General features: G+C 38.0%; 1 protein-coding gene across 9 annotated transcripts in view; it reads left to right on the plus strand.

Moving 5' to 3' along the window:
* Positions 1-23448, plus strand: part of NMNAT2 (nicotinamide nucleotide adenylyltransferase 2) — a 193037-nt gene that overhangs the window by 1663 nt on the left and 167926 nt on the right. For 4 of the 9 annotated variants that reach the window (XM_072733219.1, XM_072733221.1, XM_072733214.1 and 1 more), the window contains exon 2: positions 1393-1529. The gene's annotated coding sequence lies outside the window, so the exon portion shown is untranslated. Of the gene's footprint in view, positions 1-285; positions 528-1392; positions 1530-13851; positions 14021-14400; positions 14505-23448 lie in introns of all 9 variants that reach the window. The other 5 variants (XM_072733220.1, XM_072733215.1, XM_072733218.1 and 2 more) reach the window with 3 other exon arrangements.

Genomic DNA, 23448 nt, shown 5'->3' on the forward strand with positions numbered 1-23448 from the left:
TTTGCATTTGGTATCAGATTTGGGGCTAACAAGCAGAAATGAAGAATGGGGGGGGGGGGTCAGTAATGCTGTGGATCCTGATGCGTTGAAGGACGTCCTGGGTGGTTGACGAGTCGGGTCTTCGGTGCGTCCTGGGGCGCCCCGTAGGCAGCTTTGCCAAGCACCTGCGGGCGTGCGGGCGTGCGGCTGTGCAGCCTCCCCGGGCGGCCGCCACATGGTTAACGTGGGGTTTACCCGGCTGTGCGGTCTGCGCTGAGTGTGGGTCAGACTCCTGCTGTCTTGCAGACTTTCAGGATCCTTCCCCGTGACCACACCTATTACAAGAGGAGACCAGTGTCTTTCTGAGACGTCGCGTACATACACGCGTTTGGAGGAAATACATTCCCAAGGATAGATGATCATTAACGAAACGGCGAGTGGACTCTGCCCTTGGCGTGCTGTGTGCGGCTGGGGGCCCCGTGATCCCTGGCTGCGCCCACGCGGGGGAAGGAGAGCCACCTAGTGAGAGGGCCGCGGCTCCGCGGCAGGTGCGTCTTTCCTTCAGCTCTGGAGCCCGAGGATGGAGAGGGCTACCGCACGGCCCCTAAAATACCCTGCGTCTCCTTCCGGAAATGTGTTGGTCAGGTCTTTAAAAAAAAAAAAAGACTTTAGCCAGAATAAAAATTCTGTTGGGTAAAATAATGATTCCCTTAGTAATCCCCGCAATAACATCTTTGATGTCTGGCTTATGTCGCCAATAAACAGTATTTGAGCGTTCGTCATGACACCCCTGCCAAGGGATCTAGGAGAATATTACTGTCTGCTCATTTCAGAAATAAGGGAGCTGGGATCCGAAAGATGAATCCCGGGGGCACCTGGGTGGCTCAGTTGGTTAAGTGTCTGTCTTTGACTCAGGTCATGATCCCAGGGTCCTGAAATCGAGCCCAGTGTTTGGGCTCCCTGCTCAGCAGAAATCCTGCTGCTCCCTCTCTCTCTGCCCCTCCCCCTCACTGGTTCTCTCTGTCTCTCTGTCTCTCTCTCCCCCTCCCTCCCTCTCTCCCCTAGCTCTTTCTCCATCTCTCCGGCTTGCTTGCTTTCATTCTCTATCTCAAATAAGTGAATAAAATCTTTTTTTTTTAAAGATTTTATTTATTTATTCTTGAGAGATAGAAGGAGAGACAGAGCCAAAGACACAGGCAGAGACAGAGCCAGAGACACAGGCAGAGGGAGAAGCAGGCTCCATGCACCTGGAGCCTGACGTGGGATTCGATCCCGGGTCTCCAGGATCGCGCCCTGGGCCAAAGGCAGGCGCCAAACCGCTGCGCCACCCAGGGATCCCTAAAATCTTTTTTTTTAAAGACTAATCCTTTTCTTTTTTCTCTAGACATTTACTGAGCATTTATTATATTTCAGGCACTGTTCAGTTTACTATGGACACCATGGTGAAAAAGGGTCCTGGGGTCCCTGTCTTGGAGAAATCCACCTTCTGGTAGACATAGCAGTGAGTGGAGAAGTGATAAGAGTGCGGTATGGTGGGTGCTGTCATTAAGGTAAGAACAAAGTACTTGGGGTACACAGAAATATAAATAATCTTTATATTTTATAGCAGCTTTCCTAAGAATTTTATGCAGTTCTTCAGTAGCCTTACGATGTCCCCACAAACTGGATAGAATAATAATATCAATGCTCATCTTGAAAATAACTTTTGAAAATCAATAACCTCAGAAAAATTATGACCTAGAATTTACATATTGCTTAAAGTACATTTTCCAATCTCACCTCTTTCTACTGCCCCCATCAAAAGACTTATAGAGTACAAGTATCTTTATGCAATAGAGTTTATTCACTTTTTTCCCCGCAGATACACATTACATCTAAACGGAAAGAAATTAAAGAGAAACTTACTTTGTCTATTCCGACCTGATTTTAAGGGTTTTTTGTTTGTGTCTAAATGATTTTGTGGAAGGAGCATAAGCTAGCAGACCTGAGTGTGCATTCCACCTCCGCCCTCCTAGTCTCTAACCCTCAGTTTCTTCCCTTTTTTTTTTTAAGATTTTATTTATTTTTTTTAAATATTTTTTTTAATTTTTATTTATTTATGATAGTCACACAGAGAGAGAGAGAGAGAGAGAGGCAGACACACAGGCAGAGGGAGAAGCAGGCTCCATGCACCGGGAGCCCGATGTGGGATTCGATCCCAGGTCTCCAGGATCACGCCCCGGGCCAAAGACAGGCGCCAAACCGCTGCGCCACCCAGGGATCCCAGATTTTATTTATTTATTCATGAGAGACACACAGAAGCAGAGACACAGGCAGAGGGAGAAGCAGGCTCCATGGAGGGAACCCAGTGTGGGACTCGAGCTTGGGACTCTGGGATCATGCCCCGAGCCAAAGGCAGGCACTCAACCGCTGAGCCACCCAAGGGTCCCCTTCAGTTTCTTCCTTGACCAAAATGAAAACATTACCTATTACAAGGTTTCTGTGAACTTTATTGATGATATAGGTGACTGAGTATAACTGACATATAATGCTGGCACTTGACAAATGTTAATTTTCTTTTTGCCCTCTTATTTTTATATCAAGCTATTATTGTTTTTAAATTGTAGCTTATCTACTCTTTGTAATATTCATAGGTCTGACCATGCACCCAAATCTATTCTTTTTTTTTTAAGAATTTTATTTATTTATTCATGAGAGACAGAGAGAGGCAGAGACACAGGCAGAGGGAGAAGCAGGCTCCATGCAGGGAGCCCGACGTGGGACTCGATCCCAGGGCTCCAGGATCACACCCTGGGTAGAAGGCAGACACAACTGAGCCACCCAGGCATCCCCCAAAATCTATTCTTATTCAGTGCTAAAAGATTTCCTCTCTGATCACAGAAAAGACTACAATATCAGGGGCCACTTCGGTGGCTCAGTTGGTTAAGTGCCTGTCTTTGGTTCAGGTCATGAACCCAGGGTCCTAGGATCAAGCCCCGCACCTGCTTAGTGGAGAATCTGCTGCTCCCTCTGCCACTCCCTCTGATTGTGCTTGTATGCTCTTTCTCTCTCTCTCTCTGTCAAATTGACAACAACAACAAAAAGAATACAGTATCAGGATGTTGTGAGTCCGATTCTGGAGGGTTGAAATTTTTAAGTAACTGTTTATCATTAAAAATAGGCTAATATAGGGATCCCTGGGTGGCGCAGTGGTTTGGCGCCTGCCTTTGGCCCAGGGCACGATCCTGGAGACCTGGGATTGAGTCCCATGTCGGGCTCCCGGTGCATGGAGCCTGCTTCTCCCTCTGCCTCTCTCTCTCTCTCTTTCTCTGTGACTATCATGAATAAAAATTTAAAAAATGTTTAAAAAAAATAGCCTAATATAACTGCATTTTGGCCCAAGTAAACAGTGTCCAGTTTTCAACCAGACACCAAGTACTTGCTAGGAAGCTACTCTTAACATTCCTACCAAATTTACCCAGAGCTTCAGTAACCTGGTAATTAATACATAGCAAGCCTCCTCCCTTTTTTATAATAACAGACATCTCACCCGACCCATGAAACTATAATGAGCACTAATTTATTTTAATATTTAGCCTACATATTCTGAATGTTTCCGAATCATGTACACAATTAGGTACTTAATAAATTTGTTTCTATTTTGACGAACAGAATGATTTATCAACTGTAGCATTCAAGTATACAATGTTTGTGAAGCTAATCCCTGCTGTCTTCAGTACCACACCTCAGACCATGGAGCTAAGTGATTCAATCAAAAAGAAATGATTCATTCTTTTCAAATAGTGAGTCAGATATAAACTGACATTTAAACTCAGGTCTCCTATTGCTCAAGATTTCTTAGACCAAGGGTCAGCAGCCTTTCTCAAACAGTTTGCCAAGTATATATATTATTCACTCATTCCTAAGAAGGAGTCACTGAGCCTAAAAGGAAGCCTTGCAGCCCAAAATCCTAGAGAAGAAATTTGTGGTTTGAGAGGCAGTGAGGTAACAGAATGGTAGTCAGAGCTCGTTCTCCTCCTCCATTCTAATATTCACTGAGAGAAACTTTATTAATCTTCAAGAATTTCTCCCAATTCCCAATCCCTGGGAAAAAACATTTTAAAATCTTATCTGCTAATTTAATAGACACAGACCATCTGGAGAAGACAAGAAATGCTCATAGGAAAAATGGGAGAGTATTAAAATTAAAATGTTAGCTGCTTATAGTCTCTGTGGTCCAAGGGCCTTAGTGTTCATGGAACTCTGTATTACTACAAGTACAATGTTTCTGAAGCCATCTTGATGTACCTAGTTGTGAAATTAATGTGTTTCATGTAAAAATCTGTTGTATTACCCAGAAGCTGCCATTTTTTTCTTAAAATAACCAACTAAAAGAAAAAAAATCTTAATATTTTATTGTCTGTACTTTCCTAATTTCTCTAGGATAGACTATATTTTTGAGAACAGAGAATGTGGTATATTCTTTGTCATTTAATCTTCTTCAAAACCCTGGGAAACCACAAATGAACACATACCCACATACAGACCTTCTTCTCTCCCTTTCTTATTATCTTACCACCTCTATTTGCAATTCAAGTTAAGATATGATATAGATGTAAAGCAGAGAAACTCAGGATATAAGTTTGTCACTTGAAGACATACTAAGGATACATACCCAAGGACTCTTCTGCTTTGCTTAACTATTCTAGGATCTTTTCCACATACCAGAAATTTAGAGTTTGTCCCATATTAATAAAAATTCTTAGTATCATTACTAGAGATAAGAGCACATTCCAGAACAAATTAAATGGTAAATTAATATATTTTTGTACTCTACATTTTAGTCATAGTAAGCTTTTTAAAAACTTTTATTTACAGAGCACCTGGGTGGCTCAGTGGTTGAGCATCTGCCTTTGGCTCAGGTTGTGATCCCAGGGTCCTGGGATCAAGTCCTGCATCAAGCTTCCCACAGGAAGCTGTTTCTCCCTCTGCCTGTCTCTCTCTCTCTCTCTCTGTCTCTCATGAATAAATAAATAAAATCTTTAAAGAAAAAATAAAACTTTTATTTCCTGGCTTAAATTCTCCACTGATTTTTCATTCCCTTAGAATAAAGTTCCTAATCCTTAAGATGGCCTATGTGATTTGATCCTTGCCTGCCTCTTATCTGACATTTCCTGGCATCACCACTCTTGCCACACTGACCTCTTAGGTTCTTTAGTAGAGTAGCATTCTTTTCTACCCAAAGACTTTACACAAACTGTTCCCTTATTTCTCCTGGACCAATCTTCCCCCTTCTCATGCTTCAAACCTAAATTTGAAATTCTTTGGAAAAATCACCTCTACCCACCCTCACCCCCAATCAGGCTGGATTAGCTACGTCTATTACATATTCCCCCAGCACCCTTCCCTTCTTCATAGCATTTTTTTGTTTGTAATTCTTTTTGTTCAATGTCTGTTACATCTAAATCGGCTGTAAAGTCTGTAAGGGTAGGCACAGGAACTGTTTTGCTCACTCCCCTAATTGGGTGCCTGATATAAGGGGTGCTCAATAAATGTTTGTTGAATCAATCCTAGGGAAAAAAAAACTTTGGACCATGGCTTTCATATAAATATTTAAAATTCCTGACCACCTAACTATGGAATATAAAAGTAATCCCTAAGCAATAAGAAAAGAACTTCATTGGGCCTTCAACCCATCTGGGGAATTGAAATCTGCAATGATATTTAACAAGATGGAAGTTTTAATTAAATGAAATTTACTTAGGCAATGAGTAAAGAGCATACTTACAAGATTATGGATAACTTGTCAGTGATCTCACAGCAAAGTCTCATACTTCAATGTAGGAAAAAACTCTTCAGTATCCAAATCATTTTTATTTAACTTTTATGTTTCTGATTTGAGACTTAGGGAAAGCAGTCAACCCTTTTATTGTGTGGCAAAAACAAAACAAAACAAAACAAAAAAAACATCGCTGCTGGATGGCAGGAGAGAAAAGAGGCTATTAGCTAATCAGTAAATAGGGTAGAAAAAATAGATTTAAAAATTCAGAAAGAAAACTGAATCAGGGCAGCCCGGTGGCTCAGCTGTTTAGCCCCGCCCTCAGCCTAGGGTGTGATCCTGGAGACCCAGAAGTCCCCACATTGTGCTCCCTGCATGGAGCCTGCTTCTCCCTCTGCCTGTGTCTCTGCCTCTCTCTGTGTCTCCCATGAATAAATAAATAAAATCTTGTCATAAAAAAAAAAAGAAATCTGAATCAGAGTAAATAATGGAAAACTCACTGAAATTGTATCTCTCATCAGAAAAGTGTCTATAAATTTCTGTCATTATTACTACTTTTTTCTCCTGTGATGAGATAGGGCTAAATAAATTGAATTTAAGTTTGTTAAGGAAAGGGCCACATACAATTTCACAGTAAATGGTACATTTAAATTGTTTCTGGAGACAGATTCCTCAAGCTCAGTTAGATAGTGTATGTATCATACCTAGTAGTACTGGGCATTTTGTAGGCACCGACATGTTGTACCAGTCTTATTATGCATATGGGGTGAATCACATCTTCACTCGTTCAACTTCATCCTCTAACATAGGTTAAACGTGTTTTTTTTTTTTAAATTAACACGAAATGTAGAATCACATTTATAGAAAGAAACACACTAGTACACTGCCTCTAAATCATATGACCATTTGTATCATATGACCAAGTATAAATTGCCAATGGGGAACACAGCTTTCATCTTCTTACAGAGGATGTCTCAGTTCATTAGCAGTTTTATGCTAGAATGAGATGAGATCTGAGTCTGTCAAAGCTGAAGAGGATAAGGAGGCTCATAAGGAGCAAAACCAGCTGCTTATACTTTCCCCTACCCTCTCATTTCTTTTTTAATTTTATTTACTCATTCATGAGAGACACAGAAAGAGATAGGCAGAAACACAGGCAGAGGGAGAAGCAGGCTCCATTCAGGGAGCCTGACGTGAGACTCAATCCTGGGACTCCAGGATCACACTCTGGGCCCCAAAGGCAGGTGCTCAACCGGTGAGCCACCCAGGTGTCCCTCCCCTACCCTCTTTCAAACTGAAGTCTCTAGAATGGCTCTCTGGCTCATTCTCTCACTCTCTCTCTCAACCATTGGCCATAAGCTTTCTATTATATATCTCCCTTCCTTCAAGCGATCCAGTCCTTTGTCCAAGAGGACATGAATCATTTTAGTTCCTTAACAAAGTCCCTGAGGTAGGACTAAGTCCTGTAGTGCATGCCAAATATTGAATGCCAAAGTTTCCAAAATGTAGGCAGCAATGGTCTAGGTGATATAGGAGGTTACTAGTGGTAGAAAGAAGTTGAAATTAATTTTCTCTAAGTATTTGTGGGATAACCAAATTTTAGCATTAAAGGGAAGTAGAAATCTTAGAGTTATGTTTAGGGTCTATGAAGAATGTTCAACTGATGAGCAATTCTTAGCTTTCACTGCTTTTTCAAGACAAATCTGAATCTAAACCAGTGCTTTACTTCTGGGAATCTTAATCTGGATATATCCTGATAGGAGAAAGCTTGATGAGGTGTAGATCCTCTAGAATTTTAGCATTTAGTTAGTTATTCTTTCATTCATTTAATCTTCAAAAACATTGAGGGGGCATCTGGGTGGCTCAGTCGGTTCAACGTCTGCCTTCAGCTTACATTATTATCTCAAAGTCCTGGAATCAAGCCCTGTGTCAGGCTCCCTGCTCAGCAGCATATCTGCTTCTTTCTCTGTCTCTCCCCCTGCTAGTGCTCACTCACTTTCTCTCTCTCTCTCTCTCTGTCTCTCTCTCTCTCTCTCTCAAATAAAAGAATAAAATAATTTTTTTTGTGTGTTGGATCATATGCTCATCACCGAGGAAGTGATGGTAAACAATAACAGTCTTGCTCTCAGAGTTTAGAGAACAGTTAAGGAAAACGGCGCTTATATTACAGAGTAATAATCTGTGGTAGAGGTCTTTGGAACCATTCCACCTTGAGATCAAGTGCAGGCGTGCAACCAGATAATTCACTTAAGTGTCCCACCCACTTACAAAGTCCTTCAGAATGAAATTTTACAGAGTTTATTGTTTCAAATTCTGTTGCTTAGCAGGAAAAGTAATATATCCAGTTCCACTGTCCAGAAAAGTAATGGAAAACTATAGCCAAAAACATTTTAGACTAAAATATACCTGAAAGATACAAAATTGTATCAAAATTCAAAACATATGAAGTATAACTACAAAATAAAATTGCATAGAAGAATGGTCAGAAATACAGTAAAGTATTAACAGCAGTTGTTTCTGTGAGGTGAGCTATTTATGGGTGATGCTTATTTCTTGTCTTTTTCAACATCTTCCACCAACCAACGAGCAAAGTAGATTAGTTGGTTGTTGTTGCCATTATTGTTAGGAGTTTCATTTTTTGCCATTGTTTTTTAAAGAATGCCTGAGCTATCGACCACAGTACAAGAGTTTAAAAGTAACATTGGAAATTGAAAAGGAAATAGATGAAAGATAAAGTAATAACTTCTCACATCCTGGTGATTGGAAAAAAGATCTTATTATCAGCAATTCTCAAGGCTCGCCTAATGGAATATCCAGGTGCTGATATTTTCATACAACCAAAAACTGATGGGGGCGGTCATCTTTGAAGGCATCATTACTGACCCTCTTTGGTAGTTTTGGATCTAGTGGGAACCATCACTACCTGAGAAAGATGGAATGCCCTAGATGGGATTCACAAAATAATCATTTTAGGTAATAAAAATCCAAAATTAAATCTTTACTTAACCTTTCTGCCGGGATCCCTGGGTGGCGCAGCGGTTTGGCGCCTGCCTTTGGCCCAGGGCGCGATCCTGGAGACCCGGGATCGAATCCCACATCGGGCTCCCGGTGCATGGAGCCTGCTTCTCCCTCCGCCTGTGTCTCTGCCTCTCTCTCTCTCTGTGACTATCATAAATTAAAATTAAAAAAAAAAAAAAAAAAAAACAAAAAACCTTTCTGCCTTCTTTTCCCTTGTTTTTTCTTTTTTTTTTTTTTGAGATTTTTCATTTATTTATTCATAGAGATACAGAGAGAGAGAGAGAGAGAGAGAGAGAGGCAGAGACACAGGCAGAGGGAGAAGCAGGCACCCTGCAGTGAGCTTGATGTGGAACCCCATCCCAGGACCCCGGGATCACACCTGAGCGTGAAGACAGGCTCAACCACTGAGCCACCTAGGCATCCTTTTACCTTTAGGTTTCTCTTCTCTTCCCTCAACTTTAGGTCACACCTCTGACCCCTCCCAGTTATATGACAACCGCATTTCCTCATTTCTCAGGAATGTCACCAGTCAGGAATCCCAACATTTGTGCTTTTTTGTTTTTTAGGGGGGGCAGTGAGAAAGAAAAAGAGTGGCTGGAAAACTGAATTGAGAAAAAAGCAAGAGTAAAAAAAGAGAAAAACAGACCATAAAGTCTGGAGCAAGAGGAAGAATTGAGGGATGAGCAAAGAAGTATACTTCCTGGTGGTAGTAATAGTTCTTAGCCACCTTCTTATTAGAATCTACTTTCCATGGGAGATATTAAAAAGAGATTAGATACCCAGTCCATCTTAAAAACAGGAAAGGGACTTAGTGACTTCTAAAACATACTTCCAGACTCAACAGTCTATGTCTTCTGAATAAGACTATATCTGGTGTTACTGCCTATAACCTGTGACAGTTGGACATGATTCTATATAATGATCTAGGTCAAGGAGGCTGGTATACACCTTAAGAAATTTGTGTATTGCCATTTGAAAGACTGATATTCTCCAAAACAAAAGGTATCATCTGAATTTGGCCTGTTGGTACAAAGTGGAATATTACCATACTCTTACGCATTTGGGTAAGAGTGAAAATACCATTTAAAGCAAAACAATACAGGGGCGCCTGGGTGGCTTAGTTGGTTAAGCATCTGACTCTTGATTTTGGCTCAGGTCCTGATCTCAAGGTCATGAGATTAGACCTCGAGTTGAGCTCTGTGCTCAGTGTGGAATCTGCTAGAGATTCTCTCTCTCCTTCTCTCTCTCTGTCCTTCTCTTCCATGAGCACACACTCACTCTCTCTCTCTCAAGTAAATTTTTAAAATCTTTTAAAAAAATTTTTTTAATTTTTAAAAATAAATAAAAACAATACAATAAAAACATTACAGTCCAGACAGTTGTTGTTAAACTACTATATACTCTACAAAAATTCCTTTTTTACCTCTCAGGTAACAGATTACATGGAACCTTCTAACTAAATCTAACAACCTCTTGTAAATTTTTCTGCTTTCAGACTTTATGTTTTGTTGGGCAATATGAATCATATTTTCTTTACTGAAACTATTTTTTATCCTAAATCTAATGATGTTTTAATTTTTTAAAAGAATTTACTTAACCTCATCTTTGATTCATTATATTGCTATGGCTCTATTGATACCTAATAATGATTGGCTATAAACATTCCTTAAGTGGAGATATAATGACAAGACTTGGCCACTTATTGGATATGACAGAGGGAGAGGAAGAAACCTAGGCGACTCCTGGGTTTTTGCTTGGGAAATTGAATGGAAATAGAAAACACAAGAAATTAGTTGGAGAGATGTATGGATGTGAAGATAAGAATTTGTTTTAGACACATTGAACTACAGTTGCCTGGGACTGAGAATATCTTGTAGATCTGGAGAATTTGTGAGAAATCTGAGCCACAGTTGTAGATTCAGAATTATCAGCATGTAGATGGTAATTAAAGTTACTTGAGGGTTTTCAGAAAGCTTGCTGATGAAATGGGAGAGCTAGGAGAGGTTTTATATTTTAAAGAAGTGGAAGACTTCAGTAAGAAATGATCCAGGATAGAAAACTAATAGGTAAGAGAGGCTAAGTAGAGAGGAGCATGGCTTCTGAGGAAACAGGAGAAGATAGATTTTCAGGACACAGGACAGAGAGGGGAAATCTCTTTCCTAGTAGAATAATAATGATATTGTATTAGTGGGGTTTTCCTCCCACTATACTCACCCCTGTTTGTTTTATCTCATGCCTTTATAGATTTCAAAACTTAAGGTTATAAAATCATGTAGACTAAAGAATCCAGGACAAAGATTGATGACTTAAGACTAAGGCTTTCAGCACCAGAATATATATATAATTCCTCTAATTGCATACAGAAAATTAGAGAGGAGAGCAAAAAACAAGGAGACTTTGTACCCTGCCTCCCATCTGAAACCAGAAGCCCTGAGGAGACTTATAAATATTCTAAATAGATTTCTGGCATTTGAGAATAGAATAAAGACTTCAATCCCCATTACTATATAAAACCAAAGAAGGTAGAAAGACCATAGAGCTCCTCATATCCACAATGGCACTGGAAAATAGTTAAAGTAGTATTGTGAGCTCATGCTTTGGATTTCTTTGTCTTCTCCAAAAACTTCAATCATAAAAACATCTTCTATTTTTCATTATAAGACATCTCTGGGGGATGCCTGGGTGGCTCAGTTGGCTAAGCATCTGCCTGTGGTTCAGGTCATGATCCCAGGGTCCTGGGATGGAGGTGGGACTCCTCACTCAGTGGGGAGTCTGCTTCTCCCTCTCCCTCTGCAGCTCCCCTCTGCTCATGCCTGTGCATTCTCTCTCTCTCTCTCTCTCCAAATAAATAAAAAAATTTTTAAAAGATATCTCTGGATTATTAACAAGATAATTTTTTTTTATTAGCAAGATAATTATCTCGACATCAGAGGATGAGTGACCAACGCAATTGAATTAGTGAGGATAGAGCTGTGGCCCTGATATATTGGGTCCAAAAGCAGGTAGAAGTTGGCTAGGACTTTGAGTCCTTCAGAGTAATGGAGATCCATGATACCCCATATAGAGTATGGTCCTTTAGGTCAGACTCACAATGAAATGAGGATTTGGGAAAAGCTATAACTTGCACCCTGAGCTAGAGTTTAACAAACACAATGAACAAACATACCAACTGCTGCTTGTCCCTGGTAGTGGAAGGAAGCAGAGAAATCAAGACTTGTGCCACTCTGTTTTCCAGCTGTAGTCCCCAATAGCCCTGATAAGGAACAGGAGCCCTGAGACACCTAGTTCTAGACTGGAGGTGAGGGTCAGGAGTCTCAGGATCTACATGGAGGCTATACTAATTAGTAGGTAGATAGAGAAAGCTACCACTTAAGATGAGCTGCAAATTAATACAAAAAACATAGTGGATGCTTCAACTTAATTTTTGTTTCATTGATCTGTTAGTTTCTAATAAAGATATATTTAAAATTCCTAATATACTTGTTCTACGTATTTTTTCCTGTAATTCTGTTGCTTTTTATTTTTTATTTATTTTTTTCTGTTGCTTTTTTAAAATTTCATGGTTATAGGATTAGCTAGATAGAACTTCTTGGTGATTTTTTATTATTTTTTATTTTTAATATTTTTAATCATTATGTGATACTATTAATACTTATTAATTTACTCTGTCTGATATTGATATTCTACTCCAACTTTCTTTTGGTTAGCATTTGCTCACTATAACTTTCTTTTTTAAAATTTTTATTTATTTTTTTAAAAAGTTTTTGTTTATTCATGAGAGACCCAGAGAAAGAGGCAGAGACACAGGCAGAGAGAGAAGCAAGCTCCCTGCAGGAGCCTGATGCGGGACTTGACCCCAGGACCCTAGGATCATGACCTAAGCCAAAGGCAGACGCTCAACCACTGAGCCACCCAGGCACCCCAAATTTTCTTTATTTTCAAACTTTCTTATTATTATTATTTTATTAATTTTATTACTGGCAGATCTTTTGTAAACAGCATGTACCTGGGCTTTTTGTTTTTCAACCCTGACAGTCTCTTTATTAACTGGGAAGTTGAATTCATATGAATATGATCTATTTGAAATTCTCTATCATCGCTGATGTGTACTCTTGATTTTATGTTTACAATGTTTTCTCCTTGGTTTTTTGTTTGTCTTTCCTGCCTTTGTTAGATTGAAAACTTTTTTTATTCCTTTTACCTCTGCTGATTTGGAAACTACAGATCATATTTTGTCTGTGCTATAAGCAGCTACTCTTAAATTTTTGAGAACACCTAGCCATGTATTTTCCTAACAATTTATAGTTTTAAAATGCAACTATCCTACTGTTCCCATAAGACTATGTTTAGCTACCAAATGTATTGGGCATTTATTGGTATCAAAATTTTGGTTCCATATTTCTTAAAACATAACATAAAACAGGCATAATACAGGGGCACCTGGGTGGCTCAGTCAGTTGAGTGTCTGCCTTCAGCTCAGGTCATGATCTTGGGATTGAGCCCCAGGTTGAGCAACCTGGTCAGCGGGGAGTCTGCTTCTCTCTCTCCTTCTGCCTCTCCCCTGTTCGTGCTTTCTCTCTAGCTCACTCTCTCTCAAATAGATAAATAAAATCTTAAAAAAAAACAGGTACTATACAATCAATGTATAATTATTTTTATCAATATAATTCCTCAATTTTTGCATTTAATATTTGCTTATTTAATATCATACTTTCATTGTGGATTCACTTTACTTTTTGCTGAAATACATGCTTTGTTAATTCAGTCAATAAAAATTTATGGTTGTAAACTCTACTTTGAAAGAAAAGTTCTCTATTTCATCACTATTCTTAAATTATAGCTTAGCTAGGTATAGAATTCTATGTTGACAGTTATTTCCCTCTCAGTGCTTTGTAGATAGTACCATAGCAGCCTCTGGTATTTGTTATTGATGAGAATTCTGGCATCTAATTGTGATTCTTTTATGGGTAATCTAGGTTTTCTCTTTGATGGCTTTTGAAATTTTCTCTTTATCCTCAATGTTAGACATCTTCACTATAGCACATCTAGGTATGAATTTTTTTATTTATTTATTTATTTATTTTTATTTATGATAGGGACACAGTGAGAGAGAGAGAGAGAGAGAGAGAGAGGCAGAGACATAGGCAGAGGGAGAAGCAGGCTCCATGCACCGGGAGCCCGACGTGGGATTCGATCCCGGGTCTCCAGGATTGCGCCCTGGGCCAAAGGCAGGCGCTAAACCGCTGTGCCACCCAGGGATCCTAGGTATGAATTTTAGTTTCATTGTTTTGCACCTAATATATACTTTCATCTCAAGAACTTTAGAAAATTCTCAGTATCATCTCCCCAAATATTACTTCCACCAATTCGTTTTATTCTCTCTTTCTAACATTGCTAATTAGGTGCATCCTTAATGTAGTGTGTCAGTGTGTTGCTGTGTAACAAATCATTCCAAAACATAGTGGCATGAAACATTAACCATTTTATTATACTTACAGATTCTGTATGGTAGGAAGTCAGGGATAATTTGACTCAGCTTCATGATGTTCAGGGTGTCAAAAGACTTGAACAGCTGGTAACCTGACAGGGTTTTTTGTTTTGTTTTGTTTTGTTTTGTTGTTTTCTGTTTTTACTCCTATGTCTAGGCACAGTGACAAGGCTGGACTCTACTGGAGCTGTAGGTTGGAGTACCTACAGAAAGAAATTAGTAATAATGATTGCCCTTGGAGAAGAAAATGAAATCACTGAGGTACAGAAAAAGGAAAGAAACATAGTTTTAATGATACTTGTTTGTGCCCTTTGCATTTTATTTCATGTGAATGAATTATCTATTAAAAAGTAAACAAAAATTAAAAACAAAAAATCCCCAGCCATGCAAATAGCCATTTATTTATTCATTAAATGTAAATAGACACTCTCCCATGCTTGATGTTATGTATATATGAAACACTGCACCAGCAATTCTAGGACTATTGAAAACAAATACAGCACAGTCAAGCTGCTGCTGCTGCTTCTTCTTCTTCTTCTTCTTCTTCTTCTTCTTCTTCTTCTTCTTCTTTTTTACAGTAGGCTTTACACCCAGCACAGAGTTCAGGGCAGGATCTAAACCCAGGACCCTGAGATCAAGACCTGAGCTGAGATCAAAATATAGACACTTAACCAACTGAGCCACCCAGGCACCCAAAGCATAGCTCTTTCAAGTCAAGCATCATACTACAGATTGAGTCCCTTCACGTGAAGACAAAAAGTAACTCTCAAGTGGTACAATCTATGGATCATTAAAGATCCATCTAACTCAAAAAATTTCCTCCTGCTAACTTGCTCCAGTTCTGAAAACCCCTACCTTGAATATTCTCTTTTAGGGTAAAGGCATATTTTCAGCAAGTCCCTGTTATGCTGCACGTATGTAACCTGGCTAACCTGATAAGTTTATTCACAGTTTCCCTGTAGTGGAAAGTTAACTTAGAAATAAGGTTGGTTTTGGTGGGAGGGAGTTAAAAAACTCTGATACATGCAACCCTGCAAAGGATCATACCTTTGAGATTTGCCAAATGAGATTTTCTGTATAGTAACAAGCATAATGAAAGTACTGAGCATTTGGGAGAAATGGAGAAAAGTATGCATCTTTATGGAGTGCCAAATACAAGCCTTACTTAGGTTCTATAAAGCAATGTCTGGCTATATAGTAGAGTGAAACCCTACACTGAAATTACATGAAGGTCAAAAGTCAGAGTAATTGACTTTAGGTTGACAATAGACTTATGTCCTCATTGTTTTTAACCTGTAAGAATAATATAACCTGTTATAAAATGGTTTCATATACATCATCTACACCAATATTAATCAATGTATGTCCTGAATAATGCTAGCCTCTTTGGATCTTTATAGATGCTGCTAACGTAATGTATTTCATGATTAAATAAGTTTGAACAACAGTAGTTTAAGCAGGATTTTTTTCTTGGTGAGACCTCTCAGAGCCTATAACATGCAAGTATATATTTCCCCAAAAGAAAAAAATATTATGCAATGTGCCCAAAATTATCTTCCCACAGAACCCTTTTTTTAAATCACAGCACACACACATTATGGATTAATGTTATATAGGACACTTGGGAGTAGCTGATCCTTTCTACTTTTCTCCTGGTCTCTGTTTCTATCCTGATAATTACCTTCATCTTATCTTACTTTACCCTCCCTCAAATCATTACACATCCTCCATTATGATGTTCATACTTAGAAAATGATGATGACATCAAAAGTAATGATGACCTTCATGCAGGGTCTTCCTTACCACTTGTTACCATATCCCTAGACATGAGTACCAGCAGGAGGCTCTGCATTTTCTAAAGTAACTGCAATCTGTAGCAAGACTCAGAGAGATCCATGTCAGATAGTAGCAGACTTGAACGCAGTATCTCCCTGTAAGTGTAATCCTATCCTTCAGGTGTCCTGATGCTCTCTGTAATCCAGTCTTGCCTTCTCTTAGAGCTCAAAAATTGGGCCTAGGTCTTGGTCTTAGGCCTCCCTGAAGCAATAATAGTGATTTTTCTACCTTTCCATGTAGATTCAACTAAATTCCAAATCCTTAAAGTCTTAAATTACATTTCATTAGAGTTAGAAATTTCAGACCATTATGATTTACCCATCTCTGGCCAACATATTCTCCAAGGGTAAGAGATAGCAGTAGATGGTAGCCCACTGATTATGTTCCTCAAGAAAGTCTGATTATATATAAGTAAAACCAAACTAGGGCTTGCTCCAGCCTTAATGTTCATCTGAACATTTCACCTCATCCAAAAGAATAATTACAAATCCATCTTTAAAGAGCTTTGAAAGATCATTTATCTTCACTGAAGTCTTGAAGTAGCAAAGTAGTGAATCACACCACATATCTAGAACTTTTTTTTTTAAGATTTTATTTATTCACAAGAGACACAGAGAAAGGCAGAGACATAGACAGAGAGAGAAGCAGACTCCCTGCAGGGACTCGATGTGGAACTCGATTCCCGGGATCCCACATCAGGGCAGACACTCAACCACTGAGCCACCCACATATCTAGAACTTAATTAAAATCCTTATTAAAAAAAAAATCCTTATTCATTTCCCCAAAGCCCCACACCACAGAGCAGCTGCTGTCCAAATACTCCTTCTTTGCTTTTCAATCACTCACTCCCTCATCTCTATCCTACTTTCTCTGTCCCATTCCTCTTCCTTCCATAGCTTTTCCACTGTGGGCAATTCCTTATCTTTTAAAAAATTAATGTAAATCATTTTAGCTTCTCCAGTTCTTTCTATCCCTTATCACTCTTTTTCCCCATTACTTTCCCCCACTTACCCCATCAACTCAAAAAGAAAGCTGAGGGAGAACACAAGTGGAGGGAATATTCTTACATGTTATACTTTTTCTCTGTTATATACATATATATAACACATATGTATATCATGTATATAATGTTATGTAACATGTCCAGCAAAGCCTCAATATATAGTCCTTGCCCATTACAGTCTGTCCTATAAAATTGCTAGATTAATGCACTAATCAGGTATTTTGTTCTGATTTCCAATAACTAGTTCTCTCCAAAGATTGTGTAATTGAGCTATGTGAGATTGAAGCAAATGGACAAAATATCCAGATATTGGTCATTCATATGAATAAGGCTGCCTATCACCCTCTGCTCAGATGGTCTGAGCTCACATGGGAAGACCCTTTTATGTCTTACTTGTGCTAAGCGAGATAAGGAAACCATTGAGTAGGAACTAGGTCATCTGCCTCCCACTGCTTATCACAGTCATCAAAGCAATTTCTTAGCTTAGAAGTTTCATGTCTTTTAAATGGATTCTCTGTTCTCTTTTCTTCTCTACAAACCAGGACTTGGCTATTCATCCCACCTTCAAGCAAGTTTATACATCATTGTGTGTGTATGTATAGGTTTGTGTGATATTTCTCAGCTTATAATTTTTTGACTTACATATATATTATCATTTACTGGACAAATGCTTCATACGTAAACTGTGCAAAAACACATATCCCAGCTGGGTTTAAGATTTTAGAATCAGAAGTAAGAATTTCAGAGAAACTAAACTTGAAAAAGAATAGAAAATGTCAGCATATACTCCCCAATCCTCCTGCTGCTTGATATTGGTCAGAGTGAAATCAGGATTCAGTGGTGAAGACCACATCCTGTTACCATGGAAATTATTGTACTGTCACAAATTTAGTACTATGACTTCATGGTGAAGAGGAACAGATGGTCTGGAAAAGAATGGAGGCCTAGGGTTAGCAAAATTGTTTGGTGAATAAGCCATCTTATATCTCTTCTGGAAGTAGGTAAGAACATAAATAATAAGCAAAAACTACTTTGCTGGAGCTTCACAAAAGCCATCAAACAAGGAGTTTAGCCAGGGTAAAACTACAAAGCTCTTTTCCAATAAGAGGAAAACAAGCATTTTACTATAGGATGAAGCACAGGTAGGAATACAATATAGCTTACAATAAATCCGTATTCCAGTTACCCCTTCACTCTTGCCTGCCTCTCATTTGACCACTATTGGAGTAATATCTAGAGCCCTCAGGATCATCAGTAAGGCCACACTTGACACACTTTAACACTGTCACATTTTTAGGTATTTCTGGCTTTAGTGTTGATTTGGCTCCTGCATCCTGGGTCATACACTTCCAAACAGCCACAAGAACATAACCCTGGGTAGGTGGGAGGTGGGGTCACAGCCTGTCATGGGGCTGTGTGTAGCTCGCTCATCTTGTCTGAGTGGTCACAGTCCAGACCCAGTTCCTGCCTAGCCATGTTGGTACAATATAACCAAAGTATGCCAGCAACTCAAAAATTGAACAAATACTAATTTTTAGGACTGTTTGCCTAGTAACTTTCCATCATGATATTGTTCATTTAAGGGCAATGGAATTTCCCAAGCTTATGAATGCCACTAAAATCACTCATCCTTAGAAACACTTTATTTGGAGTAGAGGCAATGAGAGATTTCCCAGCATTATCTCCCTCTGGGGATGATTATCAAGTAAATTGACTAAGAGAAGCTAACATCAGCTAACAACTAGTGTGTGCTAGTCTAAATGCTTAAAAAATTTTGTTTTTTAAATAAGGTTAGATTTACAGGAGAGTTGCAAATACAGTACAGAGAACTTACTGATATCCTACATCCAGCTTTCCCAAATGTTAACCTGTTATATAACCACAGTACACGACTGACACAGTGAAATTAACATTGGTACAATACTATTAACTACAGACTTCCCTCTGATTTTACCAGTTTAATGACCTTTTTTGGCTCTGAAATCTAGTCCATATTACATTGAGTCATTGCATCTAAGTCCCTTTCAATCCATGATAGTTTCTCTGTCTTGCTGTTCATGACCTTGGCAATTTTGAAGTGCATTGGTCAAGTATATTGTAGAATATCCCCGAATTGAGGTTTCCCTGATATTTTCTCATGACTAGACTGAGCTATGGATTTGGGAAAATGACATCACAGAGGCAAAGTGCCCTTTTCATCACATCATATCAGGGGAACCATGATTTCAATATGACTTATTACTAATGATGTTAACTTTGGTCACTTGTTTAAAATGGTGTTTGCCAGGGTTCTCTAATTGTAAAATGACTATTTTCCTCTGTCCATGCTATTTGTTAGAACAAGTCAGTAAGTCCAGTCCTCATTCCAGGAAACAGGACTCAAGCTTCTCCTCTTAGAAAGATGATTATCAAAGAATTTGTGGACCTATAAACATTTGAACCATCACTAACATTTTTTGGTGAGATACTTTGAGACTGTGCAAATATTCTGTTCTAATTTTAGGGGATCTTGACTGCAGCAGTTATCACAGTGGTATGCTCATGGTTATTTTCAATATCCCTGATTCCTCCTACATTTATTATCTGAAATTCTTCTGTAAGAAAGATTTGGTTCCTGCCACACACACTCTACTACCACTAATTTTATTTATTTGTTTGTTTCCTTCACTTACATCAGTATAGACTCATCAATATTTATTTTATTCTTTGGATTATAATCCAATGTTATAATTACTTATTTTGTTGTTTGGATTGTTCCAGTTTTGGCCTTGGGAGTAGTTTTAGGTTAACTCCTGTGTCCTTTTGATATGCCCTGTACAGGAAAGAGTTAAAATAGGTCAGAGGCTGCTATGTTTAGAAGGGTCAGCCTGCAAGTTTGTCCTTGGGTGACATCTGGGAACTTGGCTTGTGAAAAGATCCCCACACTGATAAGAAAAGTTCTCAAAAAAAAAAAAAAGAAAAAAGAAAAAGAAAAGTTCTCTACACTGCTGAAGTTGTTTTACCCACTTAACACTGAACACCTGCTTCCTTCTGAGATACTAGGATTTTGGTAGTTGCCAGGCAGAGAATGCCAACACTACTAGCCCCCGATAAAAACCCTAAACTCTGAGTCTCAAATGGACTTCCCTAGGAGAAACATTTAAATACATGCCACTGCATTTTCACTATCAGAAAAGGGCACACCTGGTTTGCCTCTGCCTGGGCTGGGAAGGAAAGTCTGTGGATGGATTTATCCAAGTTCTGCCTAATGCACCTTTCCCCCTTAATAGTTTGCTGTGTAACCTTACTGTGTCATTGTAATAGATTTTCGCCATTAATGGAACTGAATCCTTTGAGTTCTTCTGCTAGCACAGCACTGCATTTGTCAGTGGCCTTGGATACCTCCAAACATGTCCTGTCCCTCCCTCCATTTATTTATTTATTAGCACTTCCTATCTTTGTGGCACTACAAGAAGTTTCGGACTTGTATTTTCCTTGTCCTGGTCATAAAATCAGCCATTTCTTCAGGGAGACATGGTTTCTTTTATTGGAGGATGATATTTAGAAAGCAAGATCTGGGCACTCATTGCTAATGTGGTATCATTGCTTCTAGGCCCTTTGGGCAAATAGACAAACGAATGTATGTTTGCTAACCTATATATACACATACATATTAATACTTATTTCTATGTCTTTCTGCTTGTGACAATGCACACTTAGTGAATTCATACTGATACCAACTTTAATCTAGAACCACAGGGATCATTCTAGCCTTCTCTGCTTTATTTGTAACTTCTTTCTTAGAGAAACCTAGCTTCAGTTAGCTACAATTTGTTTACTTGTTTGTTTAACACTACTATACATGCAGAGTAGTTTCAGAATTGCTGACTTATACCCCTGTGAGAACAAATTCACCAACTTAATACCCCTCTGGTAAAGCATTTATATACAGTTGCTTTTGCTTTTTAGCCAGTCCAACACATCCTCAAAGTTACTAAGGTCAGTCCTTCCCCCATCCATTTCAGATCGGTTATTTCTAATACAGGTAGGTTTGTTAGTTTGCATTCCATCCTGGGAATCCCCCACATCCTCATGGATTTTTAAAATTTGCATACGGTAAATTTTACTCTTAGTTTTGTAGTAAATTATACCTTGTTAGAATAGGTGTACCATTGATGGATGTTGACAAATGCACACCATCATGTATCTACCGCCACAGTACCATGCAGAACATCTCCATCACTTAAAATCTACCTTGTGCCGTCTCTTTGTAATTAACCTCTTCCCAACTCCTGGCAACTGCTAAGCTGTGTTTTCTGTCTATAGTATTGCCTTTTGCAGAATGTCACATAAATAGAATCATACAGTGTGTAGTCTTTTCAGTTTGGCTTCTTTCACTTACCAAATGCATTTAAGATTCATCTTTATTGTTGTATGTGAATGCATAGTTAATATTTTTAAAAGTTGCTGAGTAGTATTCCGCTGTGTGGATATATTACAATTCATTAATCTATTCACCTCCTGAGGATATCTCAGTTGCTTCCAGGTTTTGTTTATGAGTAAAGCTTCTATAAATATTCACTTAGAGGTTTCTGTGTATAGAAGTTTTCAATTCACTTTAATAATTACCTGGGATTCAGATTGGTGTACCATATGATAAATGTATGTTTAATTTTGTTGAGAAACTGCCAAACTAGCTGTACCATTTTGTATTTCCATAAGCAGGGACAGGGAGTGGTTGGTTGCTGCACCACACCTTACCCAGCATTTGAATTGTCAATTAAAAAAGTTTTTTTAGCCATTATAATAGAGGTATATGTTATGGTTTTCATATGCATTTCCCTAATGATTAATGACTTAGAGCATCTTTTTATGTGCTTTTCTCCATTTGTATATTTTCTTTGGAAAAGTATCTGTTGTCTTTTTTATTTTAATTGAGTTATTCATGTTCTTACTGAGTTATAAGAGTTCTTTATATTCTGGCTACAAGTGCTTTATTGGACATGTGATTTGCAAATATTTTCTCCACCTCTTTCTCATTTTTTTAAACTTTTTTTTTGCAAAAATCAAAGTTTTTAATTTCAGTTAAGTCTAATTTATCAATTTTTTTCCTTTTATGGATTGTGCTTACGGTGTCATATCCAAAAACTAATTACCAAACCCAAGATGATGCAAATTTCTGTATTTTCTTTTGAAAATTTGATAGGCCTACATTTTACATTCAAGTATATGATCCACTTTAGTTGATTTTTGCATAAGGTGTGAAGCATGTGTTAATGTTATTTTTTCCTTTTTTTTTCTTCCTGTATATGTATATTGAAATGTTTTAGCACCATTTGTTAGAAAAATTATACTTTCCCCATTGAATTGACTTTGCACCTTGTCAAAAATCAGTTGACTATATTTTGACGAATCTATTTCAGAGTTTTTCTGCTTCATTGATCTGTGTCTCTCCCTTTGCCAGTTCCATACTATTTTGATTACTATAACTTTATAGTAAATCTTAAAATTCAGTAATATGACTCCTCTCTCTCCATACATATACTTAAACATAAATATATATTTATACATACATTTATTTCTGTTTATATTTATTTACATATACTTATATATAAACTATATTTACTTCATACATATAAAATATACATATGTTATATAATATGTAACTATAAACACATACAAATATATTTTATTATAAAATTTATAGGAAAATATGTGTAAGTAAATATATTTTTATATATTAAATATCATATATATTATTCCGCGATCTAGTTCTAACATCTGTATCATATCTGAGTTTACTTATGATCATTGCGTTGTCTATTCAGCTGCCAGCCTGGATGTTTTAAATGCATTATCTCAAAGTTTTCAAATGCATCTGTGAGTTCAAAGATGATTTTTAAAATGTTGTGTCTATATTTTATGATCATCTAATATGAGATTATTCTGGATCTTGTCATATAATGTTAGTCCTCATGTTTGTTTCTAGCTGAGTTTGTACCAATGAATATCTAAAGTAACAGCATATAGTATTTAATGAATGGAAAAGCATGTCAGACTCCTGGAAATTTGCACATCTTAAAGTCAAAAGGACACTAATTTTCCTGCACATGCTGCTGTAGTCATGTTGATTAATTTTACCAGTTATGTAGACAAAAACTAAGCTTTGCAGTGATGATAATAATTGGAAAGACATTTTCATAGAAAAAATACTTTGGCTTAAGTTATTTAATAATTTGAAATTTTTGGTAAACATAATGAAGATGACTTAGTGCCAGCTAATGAGTAGTGGCTGACCTAGTATGTAAATTTCTTACTTGCATCAAGTGAAAGCTAAATTATGTCATGCAAAAGAAGTGCCTCTATTAGTTTAAATAGGGAAGTAG

The sequence above is a fragment of the Vulpes vulpes genome, chromosome 13 (assembly GCF_048418805.1).
Source record: "Vulpes vulpes isolate BD-2025 chromosome 13, VulVul3, whole genome shotgun sequence".
Taxonomy (NCBI): domain Eukaryota; kingdom Metazoa; phylum Chordata; class Mammalia; order Carnivora; family Canidae; genus Vulpes; species Vulpes vulpes.